Below are 25,677 nucleotides of genomic sequence, written 5' to 3'. Positions count from 1 at the left end.
AACACATCAATCTTGACCATCATCTTAGTAGTCACTTAGGCCTAATGGTTCTTAGAATAATGACTATGGGGTAGCATCCTGGATATTTTATCCTCCATGTATTGTATAGGCCGTACATCCCTAACTGTCTTCTTACATCCTACAACACTGTCAACATTCATATTATCAGAGTCACTCTTTGCATCCAACTCCTCAATTTGAATACCTTGCATGATAGACTCCTCTTCACTCTAAATCATGGCTTGGGTCAGCTCACCCACAAATGGCCTCTTTCTTTTTATAATATTGATGATTTCATAATGAAACTCTTGCTTTGCAATCCCAAAGATTTCACCTAGAGTGAATTCAACCTTACTGTTCAAAATCCTTTCTTCCAACACTTTCTTCAAATCTGTTGTGATGACTCGACATCTAAGAGTAGTTTATACCTTGGCTACTTCTTTGTATTTGGATCTTGCTTTTTACCTTTCTTTTGCACATCTTCTATATTTTTATTTGGCTTTGACCTTATTAAGAGCTGAATATTGCTTACCCCCTCTAGTTACTCTCTTCAAAGTGCCAAGGTCCCCCCCATCTCTCTTTCTTTTCTCTTCAACCATCACTTCTTTGTTTTGAGTTTTGGCTAGATAAGCATAAATGAAGTAGGTATCTACACGAGAATCTATTATGGTATGTGATCTAATAGTTTGGCCCACACTAGACAACTCTATTTAAGGCACCTTGCCCTTACTTGCAATTTGCAAGGCATTGGTCCAAATCTTTGTCTTCTTGACTTCGGGATACTTCTCAATTTGCAATCCATGAGAGCTACAACATCTACGACATCATAGGTTATCCATATAGGCATATCCTCTAAAATTTTCTTCATGCCACCCTTGCCAAATTTCATGTCAATAGGCAAACCTATCTCATTAGCATAGATTTTTTCATCCTTCCAAAAATCAAATTCTTCCACACAGCATCTCTATATGCTTCATAGTTCCTGTGGTCATGCTAAATGCTATCACACCACATACATCTACAAACAAATTCACTCATAGGCAGAGTTTGTGAAGGAGAAACTTTCCCAAGATCTTCCAATTTAGCCAATTCACTCATACAGCCAAAGCTCAAGTTACAATCAACCGTTCTCTCTTCTTTTCCTCTTTACAATCTTGGACACAGATGTCTATACATCAGCCGAATCAATCTTTGGTCCTTGCTATGTACCATCATCATCAAGAAGTTTCTCCAATTCACTCATACAATGAAAGCTTGAGGTGAAATCAATTGTTCTCTCCTTCTTTGCCTCTTTATTGTATTGGACACAGATGTCTATACATCAGCCCAATCTATCTTTAATCCTTACTTTGCAACATCATCTCTAAGAATTTTCTACAATTATATGTGAAGTGGTGGATATGCAACCTATAAGAAAAGAAGAACCTTATCTGCCTCCAAAGTCAACTGCTCTATAGCACTTAACTACTCATATCATATTTCAAACTCTTTTTGTAATTCTGTAGCAATAAGCCCCTTTGTAGGCTTGGAAATCCACTCCAAAAAAATAATATCTTCAAGATAGCATTCTTCTTTCAAAGTGCTTTTGAGCACAGCCCATGTTTGGCCACTAGATTACATTCACTTGGGTCCTCAACTCTTGGGCCACAACCCTATGAAAATACCTCAGCATGTTATCTCCTCATCTCAAGTTTTTTTGCATAAACATGAAGGAACCTAGTAATATTTCTACCATCAAAATTTTGGACTACTAAGATGACCTTTTCTAGAGAATTATTAATGGTGGCCTCTTCCTACTTGAACATCTCATAGCTCCTCATAAAGTTCATGAAGTCTCTTGGCCTGACAACATCATTATTTGCATGCATATGATCTCCCATCTTGTCAAATATGTGTGTGGCTTTTCACATCGGGTTCATCAAATGTATTCCTAGACTTTAAACATACAAATGACTTTGAATGAAAACCCAAGTCTATTGGTTATGTTTAATACACGTTAAATGAAATTCTTGTTGATAATAAAATTAATTCTTCAATTGTTCAATCATGAAAGAACTTTGATTTGACATTGAAGGCTGGTATAAATATGATCATGGTGTCTAGTACAAATTTCAATTATATGGCTACATCTCCTTTTTCATGATAACTTTGCTTTAAATTCTCTTTTTTGTCATTGTATTTTTCTTGAATTGGAGTTTTGTTGAAAATTGTGAATCCCTCTATGTGAATAAACTTTCCTAAAGTAAAGAAAATCTCTTTTTTTTTGCTAACTCATTACTAACTTCCATAGCTACTATCACACACCCTTTAGATTTGATCAGCTCAAATATTAAAACCTTATAACTTCTTCTAGGCATGGATACAAATGTCCCATACTGATTGCAAACAATGCCATTTAATGTTATCCCTTTCACTTGAGGTTGTAAACTAGAAACCATTACTAGTTGTAATTTTGTGCTTAAAGTATTATTGCTTATTTTTTAATGAATTTATATAGGCTTATGATTTTTGGATTTGGCAATAACATTAATATGATAGTCACTATTACAAATTTGTTTTATTTGTTCGGAACATGTATAAATAAGAGTAATGCAAATCATATTATAAGTTGATGTAGATTTTAATAATTCTTAACTTTGTAACATGCACAAAGTGAAATGATAAGAACTATAATGATATTTCTATTTGTAGTGTTAAGGGATGTTATGTGTCAAGCCACTAACCACTGGTAAGCTTTCCAATGATATATAGCATGATGGGTTTCAAGATTGGACAAATTGGACAAGGGTAGATTGAGTAAAGATTCCTTTTTGCACTTAAAAGGTTTTGTTATGATAATATTCCATGGGCAAAAGGAAATCTTTGATTGTTCCACTTTCAAACCTTATCAATCCATAAATTATAGGAAAGCTCTTGAAGAGTAGTTCTAAAAATGCAATCTCTAACAAGTTTGCAGTTCATCTATAAAAATTTTAAGGTGCACCAATCTTTTAAGGGAATATTTTGGTCAAATTTCATTAGAGGGCATTTTCGAGACCTCAAATTTTCCCTAATGAAAGGAAGAAGCAAAGTCCAACTGAAACTCTTCTTTGTAAAAGAAGAGTACAACTCAAACTAAAATTGTTCACTAAGAAGAAAGAGTCCAATTCAAACTATCATTGCTGATGGTGGGCATACTGATAGCAAAAGAAAAAAAATCCACACTTTGAATATTATTGATAGATACATGGACCAGTTTTTTTCTATTTTATGTATAGAGAAGAAGAAAGAACAATATTGTCGTGTATGACATTTGTGAATTACAAACACTACAAACTAAAGAAAATTATTTCTAGTACAACTGATATTTTTTTAAAGAAATAAAACATGTTAAAGATAAGATTTTGCAAGAGTTAAAAGAAATTGAAAAAGCTATATACATGTTAAAAAATGTTAATTTGGGTTCTTTTTCTTATGAAAATGGATATAATACAATTTGCACGCAATTGTAGTGTCAGTTATAGATAAAGAAATAGAAGAAAGACTAGAAAAAGTACCACAATATTGGATAGATTGGTCAAAATTCATATATAGGTAATACATATTTCATATTCATTCAATTGATACAAAAGTACTTTCAAATTATGTAAAAACATATATCTACAACCATACTAATCTCTATTGCAAAAAATATCTACATACATACTAAATCTCTATTGAAAAAAGAAAAGATACATGTTGGTACAACCATAAATATTATTGGAGAATTTCTCTTTGAGCAAAGAAACATGCCACTTGTCACAATGTGTTCAACATGTAAATCATTGCTAGAAATAAGCAAAATATCCCACTCAACAAACGTGCAAGACACCTTCTTTTGTAAGACTTGTGATTTCAACAAAGAGCCCAAAACAACAACTCTACTAAATAAGATATTGTATAACATAAAAAACAAAACATATACATTGTCTATTTTATAAATATGAATATAAAGATTCTTCGTATTTGAGATCGAATTAATTGAAACTATCTTTAACTAGAAAAAGGTGGGTTTTTTAAAAAAACTAAGTTCTGCAAAGATTTAGATAACTTTGAAATGGACTTTGATCATCAAACTATTGGCAATGAATAATTTGGAACCCAATACTTGGAATTACAAGAGGATAATCAACAAACTACCCTTAAAGAATGTATGTAGCACCTACCAAAGAAAGCAAGCATAGCATCAACTCAAAACTACGAGTCTAACTCTATTAAAGAATTGGTTGAAATTCCAAATAAATAAGAACACCAAAAAGCGTAGATATAGAAGTCCAATATAGCTACAAGCATTGTGACCAATTTCTTGGTAAAACAATTCTTTTTCATTCCTTTTATTTAGTAATAAATATTTCATGATAACAAGAAATAGAAATTTCTACTTTACTATTACTTTGTATTCATCTTCAACTTAACTTAACAAGAAAAAATGCCATATTTCACATGTACAAGATCTAACAACAAAAAAAAAACCTTAACTTTAAATAATAGTTATTTTGAGCTTCATTAAATACTAATAGTGATCATGTGCTATTGGCATTTCTTGAATGAATATTTCAACTTCTATAATATTGACATGTGTATGTAAATGTTGCTATTTTAGGGGAAATTCAACATGGAGATAAACAAACTAGACAATGTCTTTACCACCACATAAGATTCACACGTGATGCCACATTCAATTACAATATTGGTGATTACATATTTGATTGCTTATTGAAAGTTCTAAACTTAAATATGACTTTAGATCAACTACACAAACCTTAATATATACTTTTATAGAAACATAAAAAAATGATAACATAATAATTTATCACAATAAGCAAACATATATATATTTTTAGATTTCCTAATGGATCTACATAATGTTCATTCAATAGCAGAATATTTGCAAAGGATGAGCCTACCTATTTTTGAAGGTGGCATTTGGGGAAACCACTTTTTTATTCATCTAGATTCACAATGTTATAGTTCAAATATAAGAATTTGGTCCACAAGTTAGAAGAAAGTATATTTCACACATAGCAACAAGACATGTGATATTCTTTTCAATGATGATAACCCTCAAGCACATGTCAAGCATACAAATACAATTGAACCACTAACAAAATAAACAACAAATTACAAAATAACAAAATTCACAAAAGCTCAAGACAAACAATTACTAGAAATTGCTAATAGTGATAGACCACCTACAGTGCATACAAATATTTGGGGGCCTACACAAAATGTATCTCTTGGTGGCAGCAAATACTTTGTCACATTTATTGATGACTGTTCAAGGAAGCTATGGGTATACTTCATGAAGGAAAAGAGTGATGTGTTTGAGCACTTTCAATCTTTTAAGGCAAATGTTGAAACAAAATAGGCTTAAAAGTGAAGTGCTTGAGATCATATGGAGGGGGAGAGTACCTCTCTAATGAGTTTAGTGGCTTCTTGTGAGGACTCATGTGGTAAAGAGGCAATTTATTTGCAAGTATATCCCACAACAAAATGGGGTTGCAAAAAGAAAAAATAGGCCTATCCATATTGCAAAAATAGGCATATTGCAAAAAGAAAAAATAGGCATATTTTTGCTTTGAAGCTATCCATACTGCTGTCTATATTATGAACAGAACCCCCACAACTGCAATTCATGGGATGACTCCTAAAGAATGCTTTACTGGCAAGAAGCCCGATGTATCACACTTGAAGGTATTTGGATGTGTCGCATATGTTCATGTGCCAGATGAGCTACGCAAGAAGCTTGATCCAAAGGCAAAAAAATGTATTTTTATTGGATACTCTTTAGAGAAAAAAGGGAATCGTTGTTATAACCATGTCTCACAAGTGAGTTCAGGGTGAGTAGGGATGTTATCTTTGATGAGATTGGCAGTTGATATACACCTAATGGTGATGTAGTAGATGATGATAATGATCAAGACAGCTATATGCAGAAAGAAAAACAAGAATCACGGAGTCTTAGTGAACCAGAAACATCATTTGGTACTATATTACAATGAGCCCTTGGTCTGAGAGATTAAGGAGTAGCCCCACATCTTTAGGTGAATCTATAAGTGTTGCAGGGAAGGACAAAGGAAAGAAGAAAGTGCTAGATGGTAATGATGCATCTACTAGTCATTTGGGATTTGATGGAGATTCTAGTGGTTTTGGAGAGTTTGGATAATGAGATTGCTATTCCTTCAGTTAGGACACTAGGTGTACAGAGAGCTCATAGTAATGTAAAGGCTCCATTGAGTGATCCAGTGGTACGCAAGTCTAGCAGGGTCAAATACCCTATTAAAAGATTTGCCTCCGAAGGTTATGCAACTCATCATTATGATTATATGGTGAAACTAGTTGAGGATGTTGAGCCCACTTGTTTTGAGGATGTTGTTGGTCATGCTCATTGGGATGCAGCAATGGATGAGGAGATGACTACATTAGAATCCAATAAGACTTGAGATTTGGTACCCTTACCTAAGGGTAAGAAAGCTATTGGCTATAAGTGGATTTACAAAGTAAAGCATAATGCAGATGGTTCAGTTAGTAGGTATAAGGCTAGGCTGGTTGCAAAAGGCTATACTCAAACATATGGCATAGATTATGAGGAGACATTCAGTCCAGTTGCTAGGATGGCAACTGTTACGCGTGTGATTGCCTTGGCAGCAGCCAAAGGTTGGAGTTTGCAGCAAATGGATGTTAAGAATGCCTTCTTGCATGGTGAATTGCAAGAAGAAGTGTATATGGAGCAGCCAACACGTTATGAGGATTTAGAGCATCCCACATATGTGTGCAGGTTAAAGAAGGCACTCTATGGGCTGAAGCACGCACCTAGAGCATGGTCTGACAATATTGGAGAGTATCTTGTCAATATTGGATTTTTTATTTTTTATGCTGATCCCTCACTTTATGTGAGAAAGGGAGATGCAGGTTGGGTCATCATAGTCATCTATGTGGATGACTTGATTATTACAAGTGACAATGAAAATGGGATTGTTAACATTAAGGATTTCTTGAAGAAGAAGTTTGAGATGAAAGATTTAGGTGAGCTGAGATACTTTCTTGGTATTGAGGTGATCAGATGTGATGATGGTATATGGCTATCCCAAAGGCAGTATGGCTTGGATATGTTATCCAAGTATGGTATGACAGCATGTAAGCCTCTTTCAGTACCATTGGAGCAAAATGTGAAGTTGAGTGCCGACGTTGGGGATAAGATAGAAGACCCTACTATGTTCAAGAGGATAGTAGGGTGTTTGATTTACATGACTATCACAAGGCCAAACTTGAGCTATGCTGTTGGCCTTGTCAGTCAGTTTATGCAGATGCCTAGAAAGCCTCATTTGGATGTAGTTAGACATATATTGAGGTATGTGAAGTCCACTTTACATTATGGACTTTTTTATGAGGTAGGTAAGGACGCACAGGTCTTTGGATATGCAGATGTAGATTGGGCTGGTAGCATGTCAGACAAAAGATCTACAAGTGGATTCATGTTTTCCCTTGGTAGTGCAACAGTTACATGGAGCAACAAAAAGCAACCTACAGTTGCTCTATTGAGTACAGAGGCTGAGTATAGAGGTGCTGCTATGGCAGTATGTGAGGCGATATGGCTGCAAAAGTTATTAGGTGATTTGGACGTGCAAAGAGATGGTCTAGTTGTCATTCATTGTGAAAACATGAGCAGCATACAGTTAGCTAGGAATCCAGTGTTCCATGCTAGGACAAAACACATTGAGATGCACTACCACTTTGTGAGAGAGAAGGTACTTGTAGGAGAGATTGACTTGGTATATGTCAGCACACAGGATCAGATAGCTGACATTTTCACAAAGGCATTGGGTGGAGAGAAGCTTTGAAAATTTCGAAGCTTACTTGGAGTTGCAGAGATAGATTGAGCTTGAGGGGGAGTGTTGATATGGAAAGCTCAACACGTGCAGACATTGATGATGGACCGTTTAGCTAGATGAATCCGCATGTCTACACTAGCACATTGGTGGTCATTATGATACTCACATGGCCACTGACTTATCACTTATTATATTTAGTTTGTTACACCTACCTACAGCTGGCAAATATATAACGCTAGTTGATTAGTGTAGTCAGTTATGCATTGTTTGACTTAGAAAGCCACTTTCCTTTATGTTGTATCTTATCTATACTTTGTGTATATTGTATAGTGTGTGGAAGAAGAATAAAAATATCAGCAAGAAAACGTTTTGGCCTCCATCTCTCTTCTTGTGTTCTTGAGTGAGCTTCCTCTTGTGTATACAGTGTGTGTTTACGCAGCAGCTCAAGCAAGTCCCCCACCACATGATTCTTGACAAAAACTAGGATTCATCTATGAAATTGAGCATACTGACTAGATATCACCAATTGTTATGGTACTCAAGAAGAATAGCAAAATCTAAGTATATATCAATTACAAGAACTTGAATATCGCAACCTTGAGAGACCATTATCCTCTACCCTATATAGATCATATGATTGAGAAAGTGGTAGAAGGGAAGGAAGTTTATAGGTTCTTAGATAGATTTTCAGGGCATAATCAAGTACACGCCCACCCAAATGACAAAGCAAAAACTACTTTTGCCACTAAATGGGGAGTCTTTGCATGCATTGGCATGCTATTGGGCTAACTAGTACACCTGCAACTTTCCAAAGACTCATGTGCACTACCTTTAAAGACATGCTTAAGAAGTGTCTCGAGGTGTTCATCAATGATGTATATGTCCATTCTACTTGGGAGGAACACCTTGAGAAACTTTGACTTATCTTTGAGAGATAGCAATAGTATTACTTATCCCTGACTCCTCTAAAATGCCAATTTTAGGTAAAGCATGGCATCATCTTGGGTCGTGTTGTATCCAAAAATGAAATTTCCATTGAAATAGCCAAGATCAAGGTTATATCAAATCTCTCTTTGCCCACCAACTGAAAGGGGATATATTGTTTTCTTGGTTATACTTGGTACTACCATCACTTTGTGCTTAATTATGTAGCAATTTCTTGACGACTTTATAAGTTACTAGTTACCTAAGCATGGATAGAGGAATGCCAAGTCTCCTTGTAATTGGTGTCCAATCACAACCACCATAGGAATGACAATAGGTGTGCTCAGAGCCAACACAAACAAACATTGACATTACTTTTGACATTCAGCACCTAGGTTACAAAGTGATACATATTCATAGCATAGAGACCAAAAAACAATTGCACACAAGACTCAATCCAAAATGTATATTGTCGAAGTCAAAATCAATACATCAACTTGGAGCAAATGGTCTCAGCACAATTTCTTTGGAAACAAAAGGGAACTTAAAAACTATAAGATACAATGACCAAGTCAATACTACTGCCAAAGACTAGGAAATAGTACAATATAAGCTTTGATGTTAGAGAGCTCCCAGGATGCCAATCAAAGAAGACTTAGCAGAAAGACTTAAGAAGCATATCACATGGAGTAAGAGGACCCTTTGTTACTTGACCTCTATGGCTATACGTATACTCAAATAACCACAATGATTGGCTCCCTTCCTATATATAGGCCATTTCCTACAATAGGACATTCTCTTTGCCCATGTGTCATGCAAGGTAGCCTTTACTACATCTATACTTGTCGGCTCCTTAATGTGCCCCTAGCGACTCTATCTTTAAATGTCGCTAACTATTGCCGCCTTTAACACTCCTATGAAGCATTGAAATAGGATTTAATGACTACACCCATTTTAAGAGCCATGGACTAGACAATTACATTCCATATACACATCAATGCTTCCAAGCTTGTGATTGGAGAAGTCTTGTGCTAGCCCAATGAACATAACATGGATTTTTCAGTGACTTTTGCTAATCTGACTTAGACAAAAACCACTCAGCCTCGGACGATCAAGTTTGGGCTGCCTCTTGGATGGCCAACGTCGAACACTTGGCCTCAAACAGCTACTCGAACACTGGGACGGGCACCCCTCATCCGAATCTAAGCCTAACCACTCAAACTCAAGTTTGGAACTCGGACCAAATATCTAGAACCCGATCTGACTGGGTTTTTAACCCTTTAGGGTCTTGCTAGGGTGTGCTCCCAAAAGGTGTCAAATCTATGCTTTAGAAAGTAGACCCACATGTATCTTAAGAAGGCATCTACAATAATAAAGAAGTAAACATGCCATTAATGGCAATAGTGGATGTTGGTCCACAAAGGTCAATGTGAATCAACCTAAGAGGCCCCTTAACTCTATGAGTGTATGGTGTTGTTTTCTTTGAGGTCAGAGTCCTTTGAGATTGGTTGGGAGAGAAAGCATGCCTCGTTGTGAGAAATCATTGAACTAGTTGTGGCATCAAGGAGCTTGATTGTGGTCATTGTAAAGAACATTGCTCATCGTAATGTGCAAAGTGGCTAGATAGATAAGAGATTCAGTTGCATCCTCCATAGGAAAGAAGAGTCAATGACGGAGGAAAAAGAGAATCAAGGAAAAAATAATTCTCAAGACCGAGAGTGAGACCACATTAATCGAAGGAAAGATAGTCATGAATGCCAAAGCACAAACATCAGCTATTAAGATGAGAGAGAAGCCAAGCGCTAAGGTTGGAGAGTACCCTAACCCAAACCAGTAGTTGAAGGTTGTAGATAAGGTCAAGGAGTGGATAAAAGAAGTGCATGCTCACCTTCAAGATGCTAAACCTATAATTGAGGAAGATATTAACGAACTCTCAACTATGAGCCCATTAGTCTCACCCACATATTTGAGGCTAGGAGAGACAACACCACCACACGTGAATAACTGTATGGGTAGAATGAGAGGGCCATGAATACACAAATATTTCAAAAACAATGTCAAGGAGCCTATGAAGCTGAGGAGGAAAAGTGGGATGGAAACGTACTAATCACACTCGTACAACTCCTGTGACATTATCATTGGAGAATTGCTTAGACAAAACCCCACACTTTGGCAAGAATTGAAGCAATGGGTAGAACACAGTAATGACCATAGGCCGCAAAACTTTCCAGACCATGATGCCATGGCACACATACCAAGCCTAACATTGAATCCCATGTCTAAGTCCCCACAAGTAAATGCCTTTTGGGAGGGCACCAAGATGCACACAGTCTTACCTATTTTTGCCTTAGAAGACACTACATGGAAGGGGATAGTGGACACAAGAGAAGGAGTTAGTGTACTTAATCACTTAGTCCTGCAAGCTTGGGGAACCCACAAGTAGAGACCGCAAGGTTCAATGTTACTTTAGAAAATGGGATGAAGGTTAGACCCTTTAGAGTCTTAAGGACTGGCCACTAAAGATAGTGGGAATCTAATTCTTAGTGAACTGCATAGTTATGAAGAGAGTGGATTATGATATCGTGATAGGTAGGCCTTGGATGAGAAAAGTGGGAGTAATGGAGGACTGGGGTAATGGCATGATATTTTTGGGCAATAAATGAGAAACGAATGACACTTGGAAAACCTCATCAGTGGACTTGGATGCCATCTCTATCTTGCTGAAGGGTGACTCAAAATCTACAAGTGATTATGGGCCTCTAACAAGGTACATTCCTTGCCTTTAGGATGAGGAGGATTGGATGCACATATTGGCAACTATCAATCTCTCATTCTCAAAGGATGAGGATTAATACAAGCAAGTTTTAGACTCTGTTAGCAACCCTAAGAGCGCCATCACTTCTAACCTACCCACGGTACCCTTATGCATGATGCCCGAAAGCTCCATGGGCCAATCAGCACCAATCACTTGTCATGTCCTAGCAAGCAAACTTGAACTTCACAAAATCCTCGAGCGCTTGTCAAGTTAGCTTGCGGCAAGTAACCCAGCCACCAACTTGAATCCCCTCAAGGATCTTATGGAAAGCAGAGAGTGGCAATGAACTAAGGTTCACAACCTAAATTTGTCGTATAGCTAGGCTCTCATGACAAGTGAGATAGCATTTGGAAGTAGAAACCCTACAAGCAACCTAGACCCCCAGCTTGAAAATTTTGACAACGAGTACATGGACTATTGTTCCACCAATGAGGAGAGCAAGAAGGAAGTACAGACCATAGAATATGATATGAAAGGAAGAATAATTAAGCATATTAGAGCAGACACTAAACCTTGAGAGATAAATATGTTTTGAGTGAGAAAAGGAGTTGCCAAGGTAGATTACGATCAGGCTTGGTTAGAATGCCTCGAGGTGGTAGTTCATGAGCAAGCAAGAGTATCTCGTCCTTGCACCCCACCACTATTTGGAGTTGAGTCAACTTCAGAGTTGTGAGCACTAGGGGAGAAAACTTCTTCTAGTGAGGAGGACGAGCACAATTCCAAGTCAAAGGCAGGCTCTAATGGTGACCCCGAGATACCTTGACCACTTGGGACCCCGATGCACATGGGGGACCTTCCAGTCCGCCTGAGGCACATGAGGTTAAGAGAGGAGAAAAGGAAACAGTCAAAGTCTTTAAAAGTTGGAAGGAAAAAGAAACCTCGGGACCTTCCCAAGCATTTCACGAAGTACCAAAAGGGTGATAGAATAGTGGTGTTAGTAGGGGCCAAACGGAAAGGGCAAGCAAGTGAACCCATCAAAGCAGCCAAGGTTAAGGAGGTCAACTTGGTGGGAGAGAAGGACAAGCCTTGACTTGTGTACATATAGCAGATGACCTAACTTAAGAGGAGAAGCATGATCTCATAAATCTCCTAAGGGAGTTTGATGATGTGTTTGCATGGTCCTTGGATGAGCTGAAGGGAATAGATCCAAGTATTGTGACTCACAACATCCCCATGATCCCCGATGCAACACCAATTAAGCAATGACCATGTGCAATGAATCCTAAGAATGCACAAGCTATGAAGAAGGAGGAGATTGAAGGCCAAATTCATTTACAAGATAGAGCATATGGAATGGGTGTCACCCATAGTCATAGTCATGAAAAAGAATGGAAAGATACAAGTATGTCTAAACTATAAGAAGGTTAACATGGTGTCATGCTGCTACACACACACCGTATAAAAAAATCTAGAGTGTGGCTTCCTTTTAGATTTAGAGAGCCAATGCCACTTTAGGCATTAGTATTAGTGTCCATGGTTCAAAACATTAGATTTTTTTGGGCAAGTTTTTAGTCAATTTTTGATCTTCTAGATATTATCTCTTGTAAAAATCCATAAAACTATAGATAACTTCTAGATTAGGAGGACATGTAAAAGAAAGCATGTAGCTTTCATCCAATTTGAGAGGATTTTATGTAAAAAAATAGATAAGCGAAATCGTGCGACGGGCAATCGCTGTTTTCAAGCAGTGAACAGCACTCCGAATGTGGGAGATGAAGGAGTGATCTGGCTTGATTCTGACCAGGTGTCATGGTTATTAACCCCCCTTTCAAAGCCATTGGAAGCATTAGATTGGCGATCTAAGCAGCATAGAGAAAGGTATTATTTTGTACACGTTTTTGTCTATTAGCGTTATATTTTCTCATAATGCTGAAAGAAACTGACAGGCTTCATCTCTGTTAGTATTTTTCTATATTTTCTAATTCTTTTTTGGAGTATTCTTCTACATCTTCAATCTCTTTGAACCCCTTCTCTTCCGTCTACTCCTCTCCTTGAATCTACCTACACCCTGTTGTCTCTTATCTTCAAGAACTTGGCTTGAAACCTTCAACCCTTTTCTTATCTCTGCCATCTCCGAAGTCCAAGCTCTTGAAACCCCATACATTCTTCTCTTGCCAAACCCCTGTGGTGACCTTCAATCCTATGTGCTACAACATTGGTGAACCCAACGTGAAGGTAGGTGTAAGAGAACTCCAAGATGGGGGATTCTTCAGGAGATACTCTACAACAATTGGTGTGCATACTGCAGCAGACTCAGCAATAACAAATCCAAATGTTACAACAACAACAACAAAGGCAACACAAAGAGAAGATTGATTCCACAGCTATCAAGGCCCTAGAGGAAGTTGGGCGTGAATTAAAACAATTTAATGGTCAAAATGTCTCTGTTTTTATTCGCTTATATGTTGAAAAAATGCTCTTCTTTGGTGTACCACAACATGCATAGAGCCGTTATTTTGCCAGACTAGCCAAGCATGGTCTTCAAGAAAGAATCCATGGTCTTTTTCAACAAGATGTGGATTGGGCTGCATTCAAAAAAGCCCTACGCGAAGATTTCTTCTTAGAAGACTTTGGCCTAATGACGAAGAAAAGTTTCACTGAATGGGTTGAAAAACCAAACAAAGGTTTAGCTGCAATAGCTCTATACCATGATTGTGAAAGTAAATTTGGACAACTTGATGCTGAAGACCAACAAAGTATGGAAGGTCAGAAGATTGAATTATTCCTTAAGACTGCAGATCCCATTCTACAAAAGGAGCTTGCTGATCGCCTAGAAGATGCTACCTCCGAATTAGGAGTCAAGACTGCATGGACAGACATTACTGAAGCAGTTAACATGATTGCTCGAAGAGAGCATCTGTGACTAAGATTGGGCTCTACTTCAACTTCAACAACTCCATTGATGGAGCTTGTTCCACCTTCAAAATCCCCTATTCCTTTGACTAATCAACCAACTCTTTCTTCTTCTGTTCCTTCTAAAAATGATGTAAAGGACGAACTTATTAAAAGCATGCATGACCTTCATCTGAATCTTACAGAAATTAGTTCCAAAGTAGAGAAGCTGGATGTCAAAGTCGAAGAGCAAGGACGAGCATCAACTCAAAGACCCATGAGAGAAGGCTTTAAGAGGCGATGTATTTGGTGTGACAGCCAACAACATGACAAAAGGGAGTGTTTTGCCTTCCGTGAGACTAAAGCATAGAAGCTCATCTTTTGAAAAGACAGAAAAATTCATGCGGCTAAAACTGGTCTTCCACTGGAGCCAAATTTTGGCAATGGTGGAATGAAGAAAAGATTAGAAGATTTAGCTGTAAAGAATGCCTATGTAGCAATTGATGCAGCTACCTATGGGCTGCAAATTGAGGCAATTAAATCAAGTTTGAAAGCATATAAAAATATTGTGCAATCTAAAGTATGGATGCAGGCACTAGATCAAATGGAATGTGGTAAAGTAGCCAAAGAAGATTTGGCTAACGCCAGTCAGTATATTCGAGGAATAACTAGTTGGAAAGAACTGGTAGATTATTTTTCTGCCTTTGCACATTTGGCCGATGTCAATCATAAAGAAGTCTTGATTGAAGAAAAGAGAAGAAGAGAATATGAACCTGGGCCTTCTTCTTCTGGCCCTCCGAAACGGGTAACTAAAAGAACACTTGAACAACCAAAGCTTGCTGAAAATATAACCCCAGATCAAGAGATGGAAGATGTGCCACAAACAAAGAAGACCAAAGGAAAGAAGAAAGGCAAGCAGCCAGGCTACAAATTGCAATCTGACATAGAATCTGCAACCGATCTCAAACGAGTCCTAGAAGAACGAATTCTAGGAAGTAAAATTGAATTCACCTTAGGCGAAATTCTTGGAATTTCCAAACGTGAATTCCATTATGTAATTATTAATGTAATCAAAAGGAAAAGACAATATGTTGGTGATGAAGCTGAAGAAACAATGTATGCTTTTTTGCAAGTTCTTCGAGTTTTTGTGCAGGATGAAGAGAAGCTGACTTCACAAGGAATTCAACTTGAAGCAGTTAAAGAATTAATTGTAGCAATTGAAGATGAAGATAAAGAAAACACGAATGCAAAAATTAAAGAAGTGAAAGCTGAAAATATAATGGTCAGCTGGTCTAAACCAGTTGGGCAACCCACCTCTCAAAAAGAATGCCATCTACAACACATGCATGAGGAGGAAGAGGCTCAGTTCATTCCAAGCAGTCACTACTCCCGTAGACATTGGGCAAGAGCAACAACGGAGACACTCGTCAAAATTGGAGAAAAAGAAACACCATGTATTGCACTCTTAGACCATGGCTCAGAGATAAACGGCATGGCAAGGAGTCTCTATGAAAGTGGTGGATGGCCCATAGATGTTGATCTAGGTTGGCAAATGAGAGCTGCAAACAACTCTTATGGAGAGTTATATGCTGCATGTCCTAATGTGCAGGTAACTATTGGAGACATAAAAGACAATTTCCACTTTCTTGTTCAAGACTCTTGTAGTTACCCCATCATTCTTGGGCAACCTTACATTTCTGAAGCCTGCTTGGAAACAAAAGCTCTTGATAATGGTTCTTCCTATGCTCGACTCCAAAGCAAGGATAATGAACGAGCTGTCCAATTTCTTACTATGTGTGTTAACCATCATTGAAACAGAGATTGACTACATGATTATCTTGTGCCTCCTAATGCCTGAGAATTCAAGGGTTTTTGGGCTACACTACTATAAAAGGACGCTATGGTAGTGCGTCATGTAAAAAGATTGAACCTCCTCATGCAACAAAAACTATCTCTAGCAAATTTATATGTATGTACAGCCAATAGTATGGGCTGTTATAAGTCTCTTCCGGCCATGACTAAGGCTGAAAGAAAATATTTATGTCATGTAAAAAGGGAGCTGAAAACTTATGACATGATGGCTGAAAATGAATATTTAGGGCATTTTTTTTGACTAATTACTACTGACACATTGTCTGAAATATATGCAGCTGCTCATGTAGAAAATCAAGCTGAAAATCAGTTCATAGAAGTATGTACATTGGATTTTTATCAAACAATTCAAGAATTTGTTGAACAGGAATACAATGGTTTACTCAACAAGGCTGAAGCACAAGTGGAGACAAAATACAAGACAATGGATAAGAAAGTCAAACCTGTGGCAGTCCCACTGCCTCCTAAAAGTGAAGGGCTCGCTGATAGGGCAGCAGATCAGCCAAGTCTTCGTGATCCTTCCAACATTGGTCACAAGTTCACATCTGAAAGTATAAAAGAGCTCAAAATAGTTGAAAATTCTTTCCTTTCGTTGGCTAAAAAACACTCTTTTATGCAAATGCTAATGAAACATGGAAAATCTTTTACATTTTAACCAAGTGAAATAGGCTGTGTGGATCCAAATATTGTGGCTCCTATGGTCATTTTTACGGTTCCACATGTGCCTTGGAACCTCAAGCCCATTCCCATTCCAAGGCTGCCCAAATTATTGGAACTTCTAAATGAGAAAATCAGAATGAAGATTTTAGAACCTTCTTCAGCACCTTACTCAAACCGATAGTTTACTATGCCTAAGAAAAATGGATCTTTATGATTCATTCAAGATCTACAGCCTGTCAATCGTGTCACAATCCGAAATGTTGGTTCGGGTCCAATTGTTGATGAGTTTGCTGAAGCTTTTGCAGGTAGAGAAATTTATTCTATAGGTGACCTATATTCAGGATATGACTAATTTCAGCTTTCATTAGAAAGCCGAGACATCACCACAATGAAGACACCTCTTGGATTGGTTTATATGTACACTCTACCACAAGGTGCAACAAACTCCGTAGCCCATATGATGAATGCCATGCACAAAGTCTTAAGGGACTTTATTCCACAACTTACTCTTCCATTTCTTGATGATGTACCTATCAAGGGATGTGAAGTCAATAAAAAGAATGAGGAGCTTGATGAAGATGGTTGCAAGACATTTGTAGTTAACCATATTCATGATTGTGACAGGATTTTGACAAGGCTAGAAGAGGTACATCTTACCCTTTCTGGAGCTAAGTCGATTTTTGGAGTAGAAGAAGTCCTAGTGGTCGGTCATCTATGTGGCCCCTATGGACGCAAACCTTCTCCAATCAAGATAGATGCCATCAGCAAAATGCAAGAAAAATGCACAAATGTTTCAGAGGTGAGAAGATTTCTTGGCGCATGTGTATTCTATCTCATATGGATACCACATTTTGCTCATGTAGCCGAAAATCTTTATCAATTATTAAGAAAAGGCCAAAGATCCTCTTGGAATAAAGAGCATACTCTCACTATGTGTAAATTAAAGAAGCTATCAGTTTCAGCCCCCACTCTCAAAAGGGCTGACTATTCAAATGGTCAACCCATCATCCTTACTATGGATACAAGTCCCATTGGGATAGGATGGGCTGTTGGCCAAGAGGATCTTAAAGGTAATAGGTATGCAATTTTTTTTGGAGAAAAAGTTCTCAATGAACGTCAAAGAAGGTATGCACAAGTAAAAAGGGAATTGTGGGGAGTTGTAACAGCATTAAAGTGTGATCGTGAATACTTTATAGGTGCTTCTGTAGTGGTAGAAACTGATTGTCTTCCACTCTTGGGCATGATTGCCAACTGCTCTACACCCGACATTGCTATGCTAAGATGGATTGCATATATTAAGTCTCTCAACCCCGAATTAAAGCATATTGTAAGAAAGGTGAATCCAGTTGCTGACATGCTATCACGTGCAAGATATAACAATGAAGAAGACCTGATCGAAGAAGATGAAGCTGAAGAATCTATACTTGCTAAATTTCATTCCATTGGCGGCTGAAAATACATTTTCAGTTACTGCATATACTGGTCCAAAGCTTTAAAAAACAGGATTGTCAACTAGAAGCTAGCATGCTCATTGCATTGCTCAAGTTCTAGTTCATTTCCTTGAAGAAGATTATGAAGAAGATTGTGGCTAAAGTTCGGCCAATATTTGAGCACAATGAAGAAGAAGGAGACTTGGACTGATGAGGAGTTCAAGCATATCAAGAGGAAAGCTTATGACTTTTTTCTTAAAGAAGGACATCTATGGAAGCACGCAAAGAAGAAGAAAGGAGTGCTTGTCTGAGCTTTAGGTAACAAAAGATTGCAACAACAAGTAATGAAGGAATTTCATGAAAGCCTCTTGGCTGGCCATAGAGGCATATGGGGAACCTTTAGTAAAGTCAAAGGAAAATATTGCAACAACAAGTAATGAAGGAATTTCATGAAAGCCTCTTGGTTGGCCATAGAGGCATATGGGGAACCTTTAGTAAAGTCAAAGGAAAATATTAGTGGCAAAACATGTATCGAGACATAGCACATTTTGTTGAAACCTATTATGTGTATCAAATGTATTCAATGGTCAAACATCGAGATGGGTTACAACCAACTTATCCTTTGTCTATACATTATACATGGGTTATTGATCTTGTAACCATGCCTACAGGAATATGGAATATGCGGTATTTAGTGCTTGCAAGAGAGGATCTAACCAATCAAGTTGAAGGCAAATCCTTAACAACCAAATCCACTCAAGATGTTTGTCATTTTTTGCTTGAAGAAGTGTTTTGTAGATATGGTTGTGTGGGTAAAGTAACTGCAGATAGAGAAGAGTTGGATGCTGATGAAGCACGCAACTTCTTTGCTCAATTGGGTATTAAGTTGGCTTTAATATCATCGTACAACCTTGAAGGCAATGGAAAGAGTGAGAGAGGTCATCAACCTATTCTCAAAGCTCTAGCAAAGTCTTGTAGAGAAAAGATCAAAGAATGGCCTAAAATGCTACCTTTTGCATTATGGACTGACCGGACTACTCACAGTTCAGTGACTGGCTATATGCTAGCTAAACTTATGCATGGAAAACACCCAATTATGCCAATTGAAGAATCTATTCTCACATGGAGTCTTCTACCTTGGGAGGAAGGCATCAGTAGAGAAGAGTTGCTGACTTTGTGCATATGGCAGCAAGAAAGAAGGCCTGAAGATGTTCAAGCAGCTATTGAGAAGCTAAAGATAGCAAGACTAAAGAACAAAAGAAGATTTGATAAGCAACATCGACTTCGGCCAAGAGCAATCCAAGAAAATGACTGGGTGCTTGCCTATGACAGCAGCCTAGACAATCAATACAGTGCTTCTAGAAAGATGGTAAAGCGTTGGTTTGGCCCATATGTGGTAAAGGTCGTTCATGACAATGCCACATATTCATTGGCTGAATTGGATGGAACAAGCATGAAGTTACCCATAGCTGGAAAAAGAATCAAGCTCTTCAAACGAAGAGAAAGTTCAACATATGAGCTAGAAGACTTGAATATAATTCAAGAGCATGAAGACATAGAGGAAGAAGAAGAGGCAGAATATGAAGACATTGACATAGCAGAAGATAATTCTTCTGACACTGCAAATCCGTAAGACTTTGGCACATGCCAGAGGATGTGCAGGTTAGGAGGGGGTGGATGTAGTGCCGCTACGCACACACCATATATAAAAATATATAGAGTGTGGATTCCTTTTAGATTTAGAGAGCCAATGCCACTTCAGGCATTAGTATTAGTGTCCATGGTTCAAAATATTAGATTTTTGAAGCAATTGACTCCATTAAAGGTCACACTTGATAGTGTAGGCATGTAAGCATGTATGGAAACTAGAAAGCCTAATTTTGTACAACAACACATCACAATACATTGCTAGAGTATAAGTGTTGCACAATTATGAATGGATGGATGAACAAGGAACACACTAAGGGGAGGTAACCTAAAAACAAACCTACCAATAAGAGTACAACCCCAAGAATTGGACAAGAGAACCACAAAACCAAGGACAAAGACATAGAGAGGACCAAACCCTCACATTGCCAAGTGAAGGAAAGGCTTGCCAAGACTAGGGATATGTCTCTAGCCGACTTAGTTGACCTCATAGATATACTAGTGGGTCAAGAGGAAACTACTATAGCATGCACCAACTCGAATGAGAACAACTTAGACCTTCACCTTCACCTTAGCATGGCTGAGCACCCCGACGATATCCGATGACTTGTCACACAATACGACCAGCAAACAAGCATAGCACAACATGGAAGATCAGTGGCAAACATTGTAGCTAACCTTGAGGAAGAGAGAAGACTCGCAAAGATGGCATTGCAATGCATGGCAAGTTATAGTCAAGAGCAAAGGGCCCAAAGGCTACATCATGAGAGGGAGCTCAATGAGGTTCACAGGATCCTAGCCATATCGGGTAGAAATAGAATGGGAGGCAATGCTAATAGGGAGAGAGTTATGGAAGCCGATCTTACACTAAGTGAGCTACTTAACCAAGAGGTCACTAGTTACTGCTAGCACTGAGTAGAGTGGGGAAGCCTATTGAGAATAGCAAATGATGCTTGTATGTATGCCGGTAGAGGCTAGATGTATGCCTAAAAGAGGCTTCCCATAAGAGGCTTTGTATGGAAGATATGAGAAAAGATGTATGCTCTAGAAGCTCTAGGGAGAGATGGCCCGAATCCCATAAGCATAGTGAGGAGAGTGGAGAAGCTCAAAAAGCTATAAAAGCATGTACTTGGTTCACCTTTCAATGAAATGCTATTGTACTTTGTACTACACTCTACATTATTTTCACGTCCTACTTGAGATTGTGTTTATGAGTCCAAGCATTCAATCTTGGAACCTAATTCACTCAAGTCATAGTTAGTGTCATTTGTCCACGTTGCAATGATTCTAGTCACCACTTTCCAACCTCCATAGCTGTAGCCATGCTCAAGATCCATGTTTTCTCACATGGTATCAGAGCCATGGTGGGCATGGTCTAACTCCTCTCACTAGTCTCTTAGTCTCTCACAACCTCTGCCCAACTCAAATCAAGCACATGAGTTCATCTTCCACTCAAATCGCAAGTTCCTTGTCTGGTAGCCATAGCCAGCCTGCACCCATTAGCATTGGAGCCTCCAAATCTCTCATCCTAAGCAGTATCTCTTCAGGGTTCCTTTTGGAGATATCTCTCTGACTTTTGGCTGCAACTTCCCATAGAAAAAATTCTTCACATTGGGTACTGTGTCAACCAGCATTGGGAAAATTTCAAGTCGTTGTCTTTGTGTATGTAAATATTGGTTGTACTGTTGTCACTATAGTCCGCCATTTCACCTGCAAGTTTAGGGCAATTCAAGCTCACTATATGGGCCACCTTCTCATCAAATATCTCAATGAATGGTCCATGCATCAAGCTACTACAATAGAATGATCATGTGCCTATGGGAACCCTAGTTTAGGAATCCATAGCCATTTCAACATCAAGCTCATCTTTTCTTCAAGTCCTCACTCTTGCCACTTAGACCAAGTGGTTGCTACTTTGATCTTATTTCCTAGCAAGATTTTCGCTTCAGGCTAGCAAGAAAAAGATCCAAGAGGAGACCAAGCATCCATAGACATTCACTTCAAGCTAATTTTTCCACATCATTCTCTCACTCCACTTGGACAAGGCTACTGCCACTCAGATCTAATGTTTCCAGCAAGTCAAAACTCAAGAAGAAGATTTGGAAGACTCCAGCTCAACACAAGAAGATCAGGCATCAACATCAGGCTCTTCAAGAAAGTGTCTACCAACACTCCACTAGTGTTATTTGGCACTACTTCTTGTGTTCTTGGGATACTAAAGAGCAACTCACTTTCTGGTATTATCTCAACTATTTAAAGTTCATTATTTGCAATATTTTAATGTGAAAATGTCAAATTGATAAAATCCCTTGTAAGCCTCATTCTAAGGGACTAGACATTGCCTTGAGCATTTGCTCAATGGTAAGACATTCCCGTGCCCTTAAAAGGGAGATGTTTTATGCACAAATCTCAAGAAAATCCAATGCCAATGTCATGTCAAGCTACATCAATGTACCTATTTGCATCCATCATCTCAAACTCACTAAGAAAGAAGATCAAAAGGACCTCACAAAGAAGACTACAGTACAAGTTAATGAAGAAAAAAAAAGATGGAGAGCTGATGGGACCTAAAATGGGCCAGCACTAGCTAAGGCACTAGCCGGACCTCATGCACACAACAGACAACTCCACCACATGGCCTTTGTAGGGGCTAGGAGCGTCTGTCGAGGGACACACTATCCTAGACACTAATCACTACACATTTATAGTTTGTAGTCCAACGAATGTTCTCTTTCCCATCTCCTCAGAGGGAGATCACACACATATCAACAATAAATGCTATGTATCACAGACACAGAAGGCACCCCAACAGCTGATTGTCGTGGCCCCACTGCAACTCTCCTACATCTTGGGGATTGGCCCCTCGATGCATTGCTTCCACATACAGACACATTCGAAACAAACTCCCCTCTTGGTGCCAATATATTTATCATTCCAGGAATGCACCAATCCTCACTTATATATCCCCTTGGACCCACCATCTAGATACCTAGAACCGGGTTGCTCATTCTCTCTCTGTGTTGGTCAAGTCCTAAGGAAACAAAGTGTTATGCATCCAGGAGCTTGTAATTGATACCGTTTAATGATGCTCAATGCAAATGTGTATATGTTTCAGTGCTCAAACATTCAAAAAATAGTATCGTACATCATGCGAATCCATTCTTTTCATGTTTCCACAACTAATGTCTAATTGTTGTGATGAGAGAAGACACCGAGCCTTACACTCGTGATGTACTTCCCTTTATTTAACTTAATGTCGTCCTATATGAATAATGCAGCAAACACATCAGATTTTATTACATATTTCAGTGCTAAAACTCCCCTCTCTCCCTACCGTTTAGAGTTTTGCTTGTGATGATAGGTAAAAGACGTGGTTTCATGTGTATTCCTCATTAAATAAGCAGTAAATACGCACTAAAACACATAAATGGGGATAAACTGAGGCAAACCCTCATTCTTTATCCTCATTATATACTCACAAACACATCCTTAATTTTCCATAATTTTCTTTCATCGTTCTCTAATTTTTCCCCTTTTAAAATGTATTTTTTTCCATTTTTTACCATTTTTCCCTATTTATTCTTAATAAAATGGAAGAAAATTAGCATTATTTTAGAGCTATGTCTCTTGATGCTTAGAACAACAAAAATGTAGATTTTGTTGGTGTTTTTTTTCATATTTATCTGATCTGAAGCCTAAAAACCCCATTTTCCCTCTAAAAACCATGCTTTTTGGGTTTTGGCCAATTAATTTTCACAGTTTGGCTGTATATTTTCTGATTTTTTTATTATAAAAATAGGAAACCATCAGCAAACAACATGTCCATCAATTTTTAGCCCATAAGAACATTGTTAACCCCATCAAATGTGGAAAAATAGTCATTTTCTTTATAAAAATGCCATTATCGTGTTTTTTTTTTGCGGGTTTGGAAATTGTTGTGGGTCCGTAAACCAGGCCCCGTTTGATGCTCAGCCCACCTCCACATTGCCATATTCAGCCTCAAGTCAATGTCGAAGCAACTCAGTACCACGCTGGGCAAGCAATCCTCAACCGGGCTTCGTTCTTCTTCATCCACATGAACAGCCTCCTTGTAGGAGAGAGAAATAGGAGAGAGACTAGATTTTTATCTCTCCATCCGGGCAGCCATAGATCGTGTGATGGGAGGCGATAGAATCAGTAAAAATATGCAAGATCATGTATGTCTCATCGTCGATACAGATATCCGCACTAGGACCACAATTGAAAAAGAGGTCTTCCTCATAAGCAAAATTAGCCAAGGATCTACAAACTGATTCCAATAAGGTGGAATCGGCTGAAAAGACACTCTCTCAAACTCATCAAGTAGGGCTAAGGCAGCATGATAATACATATGAAGGATGGGATTTCGCACAATGTACGTCCCGTTAAGTTGGTTTAAAACCAACTGGGAATCCCCCTTTACCAACAACCAACGGATACCACTCTTCTTGGAAATATTCAGGCCCATAATCAAAGCTTTATACTCCGCCATGTTATTGGTAAAATTAACCCCGAGATAGACCACTAACCTCATGACAACTCGATGCCGGGGATCTCGAATGACTACACCTATGCTCCCTTTCTTGGTGGGGCCCTTGGACGCTCCATCAAAGTACAATATGTACGTCCATAACAAGTTAATACAACCTGCCATCCTCTACTCTACTAGTAATTATGATAATCAAAGTTCAGCATATTGAGAGGATGCACTGACGGCTCCATCCCCCCATCATCATTAAAGGCTATAGGGATGCTCGTCAAAATCTGCAGACAGTGATGGCAGAAGACTTTAATCTCCCAAATGAATGTCCCGTCTTCTTGCTCAGTCACTTTATAACCTTTGCTCCACCAGATAAGCTTCCCCTGATGGTATCTCTACTCTAAATATGGATGCTCTAGGTAAGGGATCAGCCGACCCATCAACCGCAATTGTTATTCCTTGCAGATATAAGATCAAACATGTGTGGGCCTACAAGGCAGTCGTAGAATTAGTTCAATCAGAAATAATAATGTTTAATCTTATTAAGATTAACCTTATTCTTAAATTCCACACCCTCGAGATCTGCTAATAATACTGTGGATTTATTCTTTCCTACCTTGACAATCCTATATGGACCGTCCCACTTGGGCTCCAACTTGCCTGGGAATAATTCTCTATGCACATCGTAGTATAATACCAGATGTCCTTTCTTGAAAGTGTATTTCTTGGCTTTAAGATCATGTAACTGCTTCGTTCACCGCTTGGCAACTTCCTGGTGTAATAAGCTCTGCAGCTTAAACTCGTCTAAATGTGCTAACATCATAAAGTGCTAAAAAAGTGCATCCTCATCCCCTAAAGAATGATTAATCGTGAATCTTATCATCAAAAGCTCGATCTCTAGAGGCAAAACACACTCCTCTCCATACACCAACTTGAATGGGGTATTTCCAGTGGCACGTTTAAACGTCGTATTGTATGCCCAGACTACCATGTATAGCTTCTTATCCCAGTCTCGTTTCTTTTCCGAAATGACCTTGGACAGGATACCCACGAGTTGTTTATTGGTGCTTTCAACCTGCCCATTCGCTTGTGGGTTATAGGGGGTTGTTTTACTGTGCTTAATCTGCCAGGCCTCAGTCAGGCTTTTTA

This window comes from Lygodium microphyllum, chromosome 20 (genome assembly GCF_053477565.2).
Source record: "Lygodium microphyllum isolate KBCC chromosome 20, Lygodium_microphyllum_v1.1.10, whole genome shotgun sequence".
Lineage (NCBI taxonomy): Eukaryota > Viridiplantae > Streptophyta > Polypodiopsida > Schizaeales > Lygodiaceae > Lygodium > Lygodium microphyllum.
Note: the sequence above shows the minus strand (reverse complement) of the source record.